Source organism: Grammomys surdaster, unplaced genomic scaffold (genome assembly GCF_004785775.1).
Source record: "Grammomys surdaster isolate TR1022 unplaced genomic scaffold, NIH_TR_1.0 227, whole genome shotgun sequence".
NCBI classification, from domain to species: Eukaryota; Metazoa; Chordata; class Mammalia; order Rodentia; family Muridae; genus Grammomys; species Grammomys surdaster.
The window spans coordinates 582,190-595,075 of NW_021604672.1; positions in this window are offsets into that span (position 1 = coordinate 582,190).

Here is a 12,886-nt window from a genome sequence, read left to right on the forward strand (position 1 = left end):
AAAATAAAATTCTCGCATACTTGGACCTCACTTAGAAAAGTAACTTGAAATCTGTGCAATAGTCTCCCTTTGGAAAAGGACTTTACTTCCTCTCCCAATGCATCCTAGCATAGTAAAGCTTGAACCCACCTTAAGAAATGAGATACTAAGATGAGATTTCTCTCGGCTTCACAAACTTCTGAATATTTCCATCTCTGAGATTCTATGGCACTGGTGTGGAGTTATGGCTCCCTTACAGATTCATCTAAGTCTAAGCCTCCTGGGTGCTTGGCAGGGTAGGATATTGGTGTTTCCATATGGAGAAGAGTTAGGTATAGGAGGGGGAGAAGCTTGCCCTCAAACCAAGGGCATGGTCAGACTCATTTCCTGCCAGGATAGAAGGCCATCACTCACAGTTCCCATCAGCCCTCCCCCACTGGACTGTGCTCAGAGGCTTACGGCTGACAGCAAGAAGGGAACACGGGGACTTGGAGCTTCTGCCTTAACTGAAGCAGAATGCTGAGGAAGAGGTCTCCAAGTAACACTCCATATTAGGGTGCACTCAGCCAGGGAGAGCCATGAGTTGTTTTATTTCTAACATACATACCTTCTTTTTTCTGCTCATTTTCTAGCAAGCACTACCCTCGATGAAGTTACAGGTTGAAAAACCTCTGGTGCCACCTGCCTCATGGCATATGCTGCCAAAGGAAGCCACAAAAGGAATTTGCCCAGGCTTGACCATAATACCACACTTAGCAAAGCATTTCATTGACATTTCGGAGTTATTGCTGTTATTTCTCCTTTGTTGTTCATGTCAGCCAGTCCCATATATGGCCTGATAAGTCTTTGATGGCAGCTCATGGTCAAGAAAACCTATATAGGCTTAGAAGGAATGGGATGAGATAGTCTAAGCCCCGAAACCACTAAGGCTGTGGCTTCACCCTCCATAGCACTAGCCTTCAGAAATGGAGTAAAAATAACATCATTTCAAGACAGGACAGTAGTGAGGGGCCTCATAAACAGCTGACCAGCCTTTAAAAAGATACTTAAGAGAGTTCTAATCTAAATTTACTAGCATATAAATATCAAGTCCAAAGAAAATAAATCAGACAAGAGAGAAACAGAAGAACTAAATATTATCAGTGCATGAATCATCTTACTATAAAGATAAGGGAGAGAAGAGAACAGAAACAAGAGCTGTTCAAACAGCTAGGAGAAAAGCAAGGAAGCGAGAGGAGTAAGCCCCTTCCTATTAATATAACTTTTTAAAATCAAGTAAGATTTCCAATAAAAGACTAAACACACACACACATATGTATATGTGTGTATATGTACATGTATGTGTGTGTATATGTACATGTATGTGTATGTATATGTACGTGTATGTATATGTACGTGTATGTGTTCATGTATATACATATGAAGCTCACCTCATTATTACTAATGCATTATTACTCTGCACAGAGAGGAGATGGTGGGATGAAGAGATTGCAAAAGCACAATGTAACGGTGAGTCTTGAAGATTTAAAAAAGCAAGGCTAGACCAAACTCAAAATTAGTGCTAGACGGCAAATATCAGGGCAAAAATAAACTAGAGACTGAAGAAATGATTCTCTGCCAGTCCAGCATGGCAAGCTGATGCTTCCTTTCATAGGGGTTACTTACAGGAGCATTGCCAATGTTACAGGCAGCTATGCCACTTAAGAAGGGTCTCTTTTTCTCACACCTCGTTAGCCTCTTCTGTATCCTCAGGGAGAGGAGAGGCCTTGTGCATCTCATGAATCCCATGAGTCTCCGACTCTCCTCCGCCGTCATACAGGAATGTTAGTAGCCCAATCTTGTGAGGGTTTCATGTAATCATATCTAGTTTCCCAACAACAGCGAGGTCATGTGCAGAGTTCCACAACACCCCACCCCTTCCCTTGACTCTTACTGGGAAATTATCTGCTCTTCTGGGATGCCCTCTGAAACTCAAAGAAGATGATATAGATATATGATTATTTTCTCCCGTTTGGGCTGTTCATTGGACTACTATGCCACAGTAATCATTATTGTTCTCAGCAATTTGACTCACTATGAGTTTCCACAGTAACCATTATCCACTGAAAAAGTAACTTTTTCTTCCAACCCAATATGATCAATGGTAATAATCTATGGACATACACACAACTGTTTAGAAAAAACTCAATAGCCACATTGTATCCACTAAACAAAACAGTAGGAATTTCATCCCCATTGATGCCTAGGACCTTGGCAGTTACAGAGTGTTGTCCTGGATTACAGTACCAAACATGGGTTTCCTCCTATGCAATGAGCCTTAAATCCAACCAAAAAGCCATTGGTTATATCAATAACAGTTATGCCACTGCTGGTCCAGTGCAGTTATCTCACCTGCCATGCTGGTAGAGTAGTATGAGAAGTGGGTAACTTAATAGGACATTTGGTAACAAGCAGACTGCATAATGCCTTGTGGCATTTTGAAACCCAACAGGCAAGACAGCTTCCAGCTCAGTCCCAGCTTGATTTCTTTGTCCTGCAACCAAGATGTATGGTATCTTCAACATCAGAATTGTACTATCTGTTAGTATTTCTATCATGCAATCAACAGCACTGGCAATAACCTGTATGGTTTGTGGGCCCTCAAGGACATTACTGGCCAACAACTTTTAATGACATAATCTACTATGGCTCAGAATTTCAGCCAGAACCTTTCGGTTTCTGGGAGTGACTTTTTCTAACCATGGAAGGTATCTTCTGAATTTGAATTCTCTGTGGTTTTTATAATCAGTTCCCATTTTCTTCTTACTCATTAACATCTCTCTCAGGCTGAGAAGTCTCCCTCTTTGGTTATACACCTAGTCTTAATGGCTGAGGCATCTCTCTAGTCTGTAAGGAGCACTCTTTAATCTTTAACCAGTCTTTTAACATTCTTGTAGAATTGATCTGGTGAAGAAGTATTTCCTCAGTCAGCTTTAATTTATTTGATGTTGCCTTTATCTCTGACATTTATTTTTTCTTTCTTTTTTGGTGTTTTGTTTGTTTGGTTTTTTTTTCACGCCAGGGTTTCTCTGAATAACTTTAGCTATCTTGGATCTCACTCTATAGCCCAGGCTAGGCCCAACTCACAGAGATCTGCCTGCCTTCACCTCTCAAGTACTGGAATTAAAGGCGTATGCTACCACCAACTGGATCTCCATCATTTATAAAGGGTAGCTTTTCAGGTAGAATATTCTTGCCTAAGAGTCTTTTCATTCATAGCCACGAAGATCCCATGTCCCTTTCTCCTACACTGGAAGGTGTCCACTGAGATGTGTGCTGTTGGATAAATTGGGACAGCTTTATATGTTGTTTATTTTCTTTTATCGCCTTGAGAATCTTTTATTTATCATTCCCCCTTGAAAGTTCAATTATAAAATGTATAGGATTACATTTTGTTGAGTTAAAATTTGCTGGTGACCTGAACCTGGATATGTATACCCTTCTCTATGTTTGAGAAATTTTTTCTGTTATCTCTGCCACCCATTCAACCTAGTCCTGAAGATTGAGCCCAGGGTCGCCTGCATGCTAGACAGGTGTTCCACTACTGAATTATACATTCCTAAGGACTGTTATTTCTTTGAATAAACCTAGTACCCCTCTGTCATTCTTAAGTTTTCTTGAGACCCATAACTGAAGTATTTGCTCATTCAATACGCTCTCAACTTTCATTATCTTTTTCGAGACAGGGTTTCTCTGTGTAGCTCTGGCTGTCCTGGAACTCACTCTGTAGACCAGGCTGGCCTTGAACTTAGAAATCCGCCTGCCTCTGCCCCCAAGTGCTGGGATTAAAGGCATGTGCCACTACCGCCCGGCTTTCATTATCTTTCTTTCTCTCCCAACTGTATATTTGAAAGAACCCATCTTCAAGGTCATTGATTTTTTTCTTCTTCTATTTGATCTGTCCCACTACAGCTGCCTTTCATTATGTTTTTATTGAGTGTAGTTTTTGTTGAAGAACTTGAATTTTTAAAAATTACTTGCATCTATTGAAATATTTCTATGTGCTTAAGATAGTGAGTTCCCTTAAATTCGATGTTTTAAGTCTCTGAGAACTTGCACATACTGATCACCCTCTGGTCAGCTTCTGGAACCTTCTAAGGTGAGGTCATGGTTTCCTGAAAGTTCTCAATGCTTGTTGCTGGGCAACATCATCTGGTCCAGATTGCTTAATCTGGCTTTGTTTGTTCCCTAATTACCAAAACCCTAAGCCAAATGTTGCTCTTCTCCAAGCCCATAGTCATACTATTTCAACACTGCATTGTGTCCAGGTCCAGATTTTCTGAAAGTCTATTGCTGATGATATACTGTCAGTATTTCAGTACTAGAGGAAAATCAAGTCCAAGTTTGTTACAACTTCACTGTGAGTGTCCTGTTCAGAAAACAAGCAAACCAACAAACAACAACAACAATTAGGATAATGTAGCCTGTCTCCTCAAGGCTGTTCATAGAGGTGCATGTGCCCTATGCGCCTTATCCATGGTTACTGGCTTGTGGAGCTCTGGCTAGCTTTGGTCATTTACTTATCATGGATGAACCATCTCCAAGTGTTTATGTCATAATTGTTTTTACCAAAGCCACCAAATTCTTTCATATCCTGAGCCTACATTCAGCCTAAGATCAGAATTGCACTTAGCTAGGACCAAGACATACACTGATATGTCTTTCTGTTGCTCAGGCAAACTCATGCCTAGGAGCACTGAAACATGTCATAGGTGATGCCAGTTGGAATAGAAGTCTGAGAGACTGGAGTTTCTTGTGTTCCAGAGAGTCCATCCGTAGGCAGGCTGTGAGAAACTTCTCAGTGTCATGTGGCATTAGCCCAGCACTGAGTCCCATGGCCAAGTCTATTTCAACTGGTGTCGTCATCTGTGACCACTACACTTATGAACTTACTCTAGCTATGGTCACCTGTACAAAACCTGCAGAAGACTGGGTTCGATATTTCATCATGGGGTTGGGGAGGGCTCACAAGGTGCCATCTATCCATCAATCACTGAGAGACTATTAGCAGTTAATGGTGACTGGGAGAAAGGATGTTATTGTCCTCAACAGGATAGTCCAGGCTCTAGTAACCTCCCACTTATGTTCATGCAAGAAACTTTAATTAAATACACACATGAAAATACATGAAGGGGGGCATCTTCTTTGGGGAGAAGAAAGATTTCATCAGAAGGAGCAGGGGTGATAGAGGGTAGTGGAGAGTTCAAATGGCTAATATCCTTTCTATACATCTATGAAACTATCAACGAATAATAAAATAAGGAAACATTAAAACAGAGGCACAAGAGATTCTGACTTACTAAGCCAAGCCTGTGTAAAAAGAGCAAAGTTGAAGACATCACAATCCTTGATTTGAAGACTGACTACAGAGACACAGTAACCAACACCAAATGGCATTAGCATAACAACAGACTCCCACACCATGAAACAGAGTAGGGATCACAGAAATAAACACACACACACACACACAGACACACAGACACACACACAGCCAACTGATTCACCTTGGAGGCACGGGAAGCATGCACTGGAGAAAGTCTCTTCAGTAAATGTGCTTTGAAAAGATATCCATGTGCAAAAGTGAAGACCCCAACTTCTGTCCCTCGCCCTGTGAGAAAACTGATTCAAAATATATCAAAGTCCCCAATTTAAGACCCAGAACTGGTAGAAGAAAATGTTTTGGAAACACTTCAAGAAATTGGCCAAGGCAATGCTTATTCTGGATATCAGAAACAGACGAAAAAATACAGAAACATGAACACCGCAAAGAAACAGCTACCAGAGTGGAGCCAGACTGACATGAGAGGAGATATTTACCAACTGTTCTCCTGACAGGATAAATGAGCAACTCGAAAGCCTCATCAAGAAAATAAACACTCCAGTTTAAAATGGGCATACGACCTGAATAGACTCATTAGTGATCCAGACTCTGCCTAGAGTGAATTACACTCTTAATTAAAATGTCTGCCTCCTGTATATGACATTTGGGACTACAAGAGAAATAAGTGAAGCCATTCCTTTTGTGGCCAGGAAAATATAACCAAAGTACTCACAGCAAGCTAGCATCCCATGTTCATCACTTGAATGAAAGGCATCTGGGATTTGCTGGGGAGGACCAGGAATGAGATGGACTTTGTACCAGGTTTGCCTGACAGCATCACCACTGGATGGCAGTAAGAATCCTCAGATTTCCCTCTATTCTCTTTTCAGACTAACTTGCCCTTTTGTCTTCCTAAAAATGTCATGCATTGGGAGTTAACTTTTACCAGATCATCTTTATGTAAAATGGACTTAACATATAAGATTTGAGTTCAAAAATTTTAAATTATGGGAGAAACTAATGAATAAATTGTACTCCAAACAAGATTAAGATATTTAGATAACATTAGGAAGTTTTCCCAATAGTGAAAATGAGTGGCCACTACACCCTTGAAACATGCAATGAGGTGAAAACCACCAAGGTATAGATTACACAAGTTATCCTAGAGATATAAACCTTTAAACCTGGGCAGAATAAGGTTCTAAAAATAAGGGCATAGGTGTTGTCTCTTACTGGTTACTTCTGGCATTGAATAGATTCAACTCCCAGATCCAACTTCAAATCACGACACAAAATTCTCCTTATCTAAACAAGAACTCATTGCCTTAGTCTCCAAGCTTACTCATTCAAATGTATGACAGAAATGAACTGAAACATGCAGACTAGAGCTAGGCATTAGGAGTGTAACAGGACTCAGGACACCCAAGGCCATTACTGCCATGGAGCTCAGATCTACTGCCTTCCCTAGATCTGAGAGTCACTTCCTGCCACTCCATCTCAATAGCAGGCAGTATTTATTCTCCACTGAGATAGCTCTGGATTCTCTCCATGTCTCATCTTTTCCACTCTGAACCAATCTTAACTGGTCTTCCTGGCTCTGAGTGGGCCTGGTGTGTTAGCTATTTCCTCATTCCTAAGGCCTCAGAGGCCCTGATCCCCTTAAACAGGAAGTGGCATTTGTTCATTTATTCCACAGGGGAAAGGGAACACCACCTGGTAACGCAGTGCATCCCCAGGATGCCAACCATACTCCTTCCTGTTTCATCATGCAGCCATAGTCCTTGTTCCAGTGTGCTGTGTCATCATGGCCAGCTGCCTGAGATGTGACAGTCTTCCAGTCCCCCATCACATGACCACTCTGGGATGGCTCCTGCCACTGCTGCAAGTTAGGGTTCTTGGAAAGTGAACTGTGCCATAGAGATAAGTACATGGAGATTGAATTGAATTGAAGAATGTTCTTGGGAATAATTTTCCTGAAAAATAAAAGTAAGTAATCAAGTAGCCCAAGAAGACAGATGAAGACGAAGTATCATCATCCTCATTGAGATCTCAAGGTTTGTGCTAAAACAAATGACAGTAATGGCATCTAGGTAAGCTTGTGTGTCATCCATCTTGGTATATTGATGTGAACTTTGATGTGTTGACTCTTCCAAGAAGGAAACACCAGTTGAATACCATTGACAAAGAGTCCTGACAAGGCTCACTGATCTTCTTCCTCTTATTCATCTGTAGGAATGTGTTTTATTCTTCTAAATTCAGTGACTATGTTTCAATAGTTTTCTTAAAATGCTAGTTTTATTTAATCATTTTAAATAGATTTTTGTTTGTTTCTTTCAGAATTGTTTGAACCTAGTGCCACATGTATACTAGGCAAGTGCAATTCAACTAAGCATTTGTTTGTTTGTTTGTTTGTTAGCAGTCATATAAACAAAGAACAGTTCTTCAGGAATAGAATCTAGCAAATAGCAGAAGGTGAGACATGCTAAAAACATTTGCTCTTTGACAATGCGTAGCCAATATGAATCTATATTGATATTTGTTTCTTCAGCTCTTCGGCATTTTCTACATGTCTCCTCCCAAAAATCACTGAGGAGGGAATGCGTTTAGTTCATTGATTTTTTGCTTTACAATCACAGCAATGATTTTTCTTTTAAATTTGTGGCAGAAAAAAAAAATAAATGCACAGTGGATGATGTCTTTTGTTACTTAAGTATACAATACAAAGCCTCAAAGGGGGTGCTAAGTAATTATCAGATTTTCTGCATCATGTAAAAGCCATTAAAAGACTTTAAAAAAGAATCTTTGGAAAAATTCCTGGAGCTTGTTATCCCATTCTGGGTGTTTGACTTTCTGTATCTTCCCAATTAAGATGACATAAGGCTCTAGATATACGTAGTACTGCAGCAGCCTAGAAAGAAGTTGGACATTAAGTTTATATTTGAAAAGGCCTAGCATGTCGGCAGGGGCTTTGTTTGTACTTCAGACTGGCAAGAAATCCAGCCCCTCATCCTCCTGCCTCAGCTGCCTGCATGCTCGTATTGTGTGTGTGTATCATCATGTCAGGTCTCTTTATGATAAGTTCAGATTGACAGATTGGCCTAGACTACTCCATTGTGATCTGATGATTTACACACACACACACACACACACACACACACACACCTCACGCCATCCCCCACAATTTTTCTTTTTTCATTCACTTCTGTAACCTTACTTGGCTGTTGAAGAGTTTGCATCTTGAGTAAGGAAGATTTCAGGTTGTGTTTTATGTAGGTTTATTTTGGTTTTGTTGCCGTTTTATTTATTTTATTTCTTAAAACATGGTTTCTCTATGTAGCACTAGCTGTCCTGGAACTCACTAGGTAGACCATGCTATCCTCAAACTCAGAAATGTTCTTGCCTCTGCCTCCTAAGTGCTGGTATTAAAGGTGTGTGTCACCAGTCCGGCTTCCTTCTTTTTTGAAGTTGTGGTGATTTGAATATGCTTAGCCCAGGGAGTGACACCATCAGGAGGCCTTGTTGGAGGAAATGTGCAATGGTAGGGATGGGTAATGAGACCCTTCTCCTAACCACATGGGAGCTAGTCTGCTTCTGGCTTCCTTTGGATCAAGATGCAGGATTTTCAGCTTCTCATGTGCCATGCCTGCCCAAATGGTGCCATGCTCCCACCTTGATGATACTGGACTGAACCTCTGAACCTGTAAGCCAACCTCAAGTAAGTGTCCTTATAAGAATTGCCTTGTCTGTTCACAATAGTAAAACCCTAAGACAGTACTGAAAATCGAACCCAGGGCTTCACATATGTAGACAAATAACTCTACCACTCAGCTATATCCTATATTGTCTTCCTTTCACCTGTGTCTTTGTTGTATTTCTTTTTCAGAGAGCCCAGGCTGGCTTTGAATTCACTGTGTCATTAGGGGTGACTCTAAACTTCATATCCTCTTGCCTTCAGCTCCCCAACATTGCCACTGCAGGCATGTATCACCACCCCTGTTGATGTAGTGTTAGGATTCAACCTTGGGTTCTGTGGGGTTTAGGCAAGCCCTCTAACAAGCTACATCTGCAGCCTGTTCATTTGTATTTTAAATGGAAAAAAATAGAGGGAGAACTGTTTGAAAGTCATTTTTCATTATGAAGGTGAACTCAGTAAAACTAGAGAACACTATGTAAAAGTCTCCTTTCTGGGCAGTTGATGAATGGCTTAAGGCTTGTGGGAGCAGCCAATGAACCCAGCACTGCCAGCCCCACCAGGCTGCTTTCTCCGCCCAGCCTTGGAGTAGTAATTAGAGCTGTTATTGTAGGGAGGTTGGTAAGATATCAACTCGGGATTTGAAATGTTTCACATCCCCGTCAGCCAGGCCTTCCCATTTTGGAGCTCAATAAGGACTTTTGCTTCTGTTGATCTTGTCTTCTTGTTTGGGCCTGTCAAGAGGATATTTTAACATCACTCAACACTCCCGGTTCCCGACACACATATATATCAAGAGATTGTCTCAATTTGTTGTTCAGGTTTGTTTGAAACTAACTACATAGCCCAGGCTGGCCTTGAACTCACAGTCCTCCTGATTCAGCTTACTGGATGCTATAATTTTAAGCATGTTTCCTATATCCAGCCTGTCAAGATTAAGAGAGATTTTATTCTGTCATCTAAGATGATATGCTTTCTACATCCTCCAAGTTTATGTATCCTTTGCAATTTTACTCACTACATGGATACATTGAGGTGGGTGTCTCTTTTAAAATAGAAGGCATAAGTAATACACTTCCCCTGTTGATGTTGCTGGCTCCCCTGAAGGCAACCATGGCAGCGTGGCTTAATCTGTAGTGTCCTCAGTGACTATTCACAGGCATCTTTTGGACTTAAGATCAGGCAACATGAACCAAGAAAATCTTAGAGATTCTGTTCTTATATTCCCCTTATAGCTAGCTCTAGAGAGCTTCAGAATTCTCTCTTCTGGCTTCTTGGCGGCTCCTGCCCATTTCCTGGCATCCTCCAGAGGCCCTCTTAAGAGAGACATTTAAACAAAAACCTTCCCGTATTTACCTTTGGCCCATTTTCTCTGCTTTGACTCCCTCTTCTCCTGCCAGCCAGGCTCTCTGCTTCCCAGGCAGGAGGCAAAGGAAGAGGGTAGGAAACAGGATATAGGGTCACCCTCTTTGATGTCAATGAAGTTCCTCAGGTGAGAGAATCTGGCAAGCCTGTTAGAAGGGTGATTCACATCTAATGTTTCTGTGAGGTGCCTGTGGCATCTATGAGGGGGACTGCTGAGGTAGTGCTTGCTATTGTGGCCTGAACAGCTACCAGCTTCTAACATTACCTTCTCTTACTAAGCCCAGAATTTCAGTCCTTTCAACCAATACGAGAAGTGCTAGATTTATCACCAACCCCAACAAAGCCTTGCTATGTAGCCCAGGCTAGCTTCAAAATCCTGATTGCCCTGCCTTTGCCTCCCAAATTTTAGAGTTAAAAGTATGTGCTACCATATCTGTTAGAAGCATTGCCTTCATGGGATTCTGAAAACTTGCATATGCTTCATGTTTATTGTGGGTTATTTTATTGTTGCCTTTCCCCTAATCTTTGATGTCCATACCTTCCATATCTAGGTAGGAACAGGAGGCATTTCCTGGATCTCTATTATTCTGTCTGTTTAGAACCCTTGTCTTTACCTCCATCAGAATCAGCTCTTTGGCCTTGGTGATTGTCATGATACTTAGGCTGTTTCAGCTCTACTACCTAATTCTTGGTCACAGTGATTGCTACAAGAGGCAGCAGGTGAGTTACCATGGCCGAGTCCTGCCAGGGACTTTCTTTTCCTGTTGAAGGTAGAAAGGGAAGCTGCTAGTATTTAAGTGGTAGAGGCATCTTGGTAGATTAGGGTTAAGGGATGATACAAAGCCACACCATACAATGGATCCACACAAGAGGTTTATTGGGGTGGGGGGGTGTATGTAGAGCTTCCTTCTGAGTGAGGATGGAAGGGAAAAGAAGCAGGAAGAGAAGGTACTGGCTTTTTAATAAGCGTTTATAACATGTGTGCATAGGGAGAATATGCAACTTGTGGTGACAGTAGAAATATGCTACATCTTGGTAGCCAATAAAGATGTGGCCTGCTGTCGCTAGATTACTGAAGGTGGGTGTATGTGTGAGGATTTCCAACAGGAGCCCTTTTCCTTTCTGGTCATTGTGAAGACTACAGATGTGAGTCTAGAAAAGGCAGAGATCTTCTCATGGAGAATTCTGTCAGACTTTGAAGAAGAGATGAAAACCTGGGAAATGATGGTGTTCTAATGTGTCCTCCAGATATCATAAAGTCCCACTATCTTTGTTTTTCCTGAAATGTAATTAGTTTATAAAATTCTGTTTATGTCAACCAGTCAACTTCAGATGTGTTTTCTCTTGTTGCTGTCAAATGTGACTAGTTCATTTTCTTAAAGAATGATAACTTGCAGTTGATGCCTAACTCTTAATTCTAAAGTGGTCTGGTCTCTGATTACATCAGCCATCTTTAATTGCCTTAGGAACTCTGGTGTGATTTGTTATGGGTTGAGAGGGGCTCTGAAAGTTCGGATTTCTAGGAGTAAAGATTTCTTATCTTTTGCAGTAAACCCTTCTTTTCTAGGAATCAATGATGAAGTTTAGGGTATAGGAGACAATTACATCTATTTTGTAAGCAAAGTCATGTAGCATCTTCAATCTATGAAAGCTACAATAGCAGAAGTTGTAAGAAACTGGATTGCCTGTAATTAAAGCTATCTGAAGAATTCAGTCGTCTTCACTGGAAGGTATTTTTTCCTGTTCTGGATACCTGCTATAGTCGTTTCTAAGTCTATGACTCAAAAAATGAAGCACATAACTCAGTAAGTTACCCATAAGTATTCTTTTATATCACTAGTGTTGGCTTCATATATGTGTAGAATTAATTCAAAACCTGTGACCTGTTGGAACTTCTGAGAGTGTATTTTCTTACATTTCACATGAGGGTTAAATGTAAGAGGAGGAAAGTCTGCTTAGCCTGGTGTGGATGATCCCTTGATACTGAACAGAGACTGCCCAAGGATGGAAACAAGTCACAGGATGTAGATCCAGAAGATAGTGAGAAAAAGGTTGGATCTTGCTACAGCATCAGTCCCAGTGTCTCATGCCATATGTAAGATTGTTTTTTTTATATTTAAGATCATATAAAACTATTGTGTAAAAAATTTAATAAAACACAATATTTAAAACTGTGCACAGAGTGTGAAAATATCACCTACAGGACTTGACTATAGTTATAAAGCTCTGATCACTTAAAACAAAGCCGAGGCTTGCCTCTGTCCTCCCTGCCATCTTCTCTTCCCCATCCCTCACCCTCCTCACCTCTCTCCCTCCAACTACCTTGGAGATACACATACATCATAAACTAAACAGCCAAAACAGATGGGAATCCAAGAGACCACCATGCAGGCTGTTCTGGTAAGAACAAGGAGACAGACTGCCTAGACATTAGTATCTACAACCACTGTGGTCAGTTCCTAATAACTCTTGAGTTAGAAATTGTATATAAC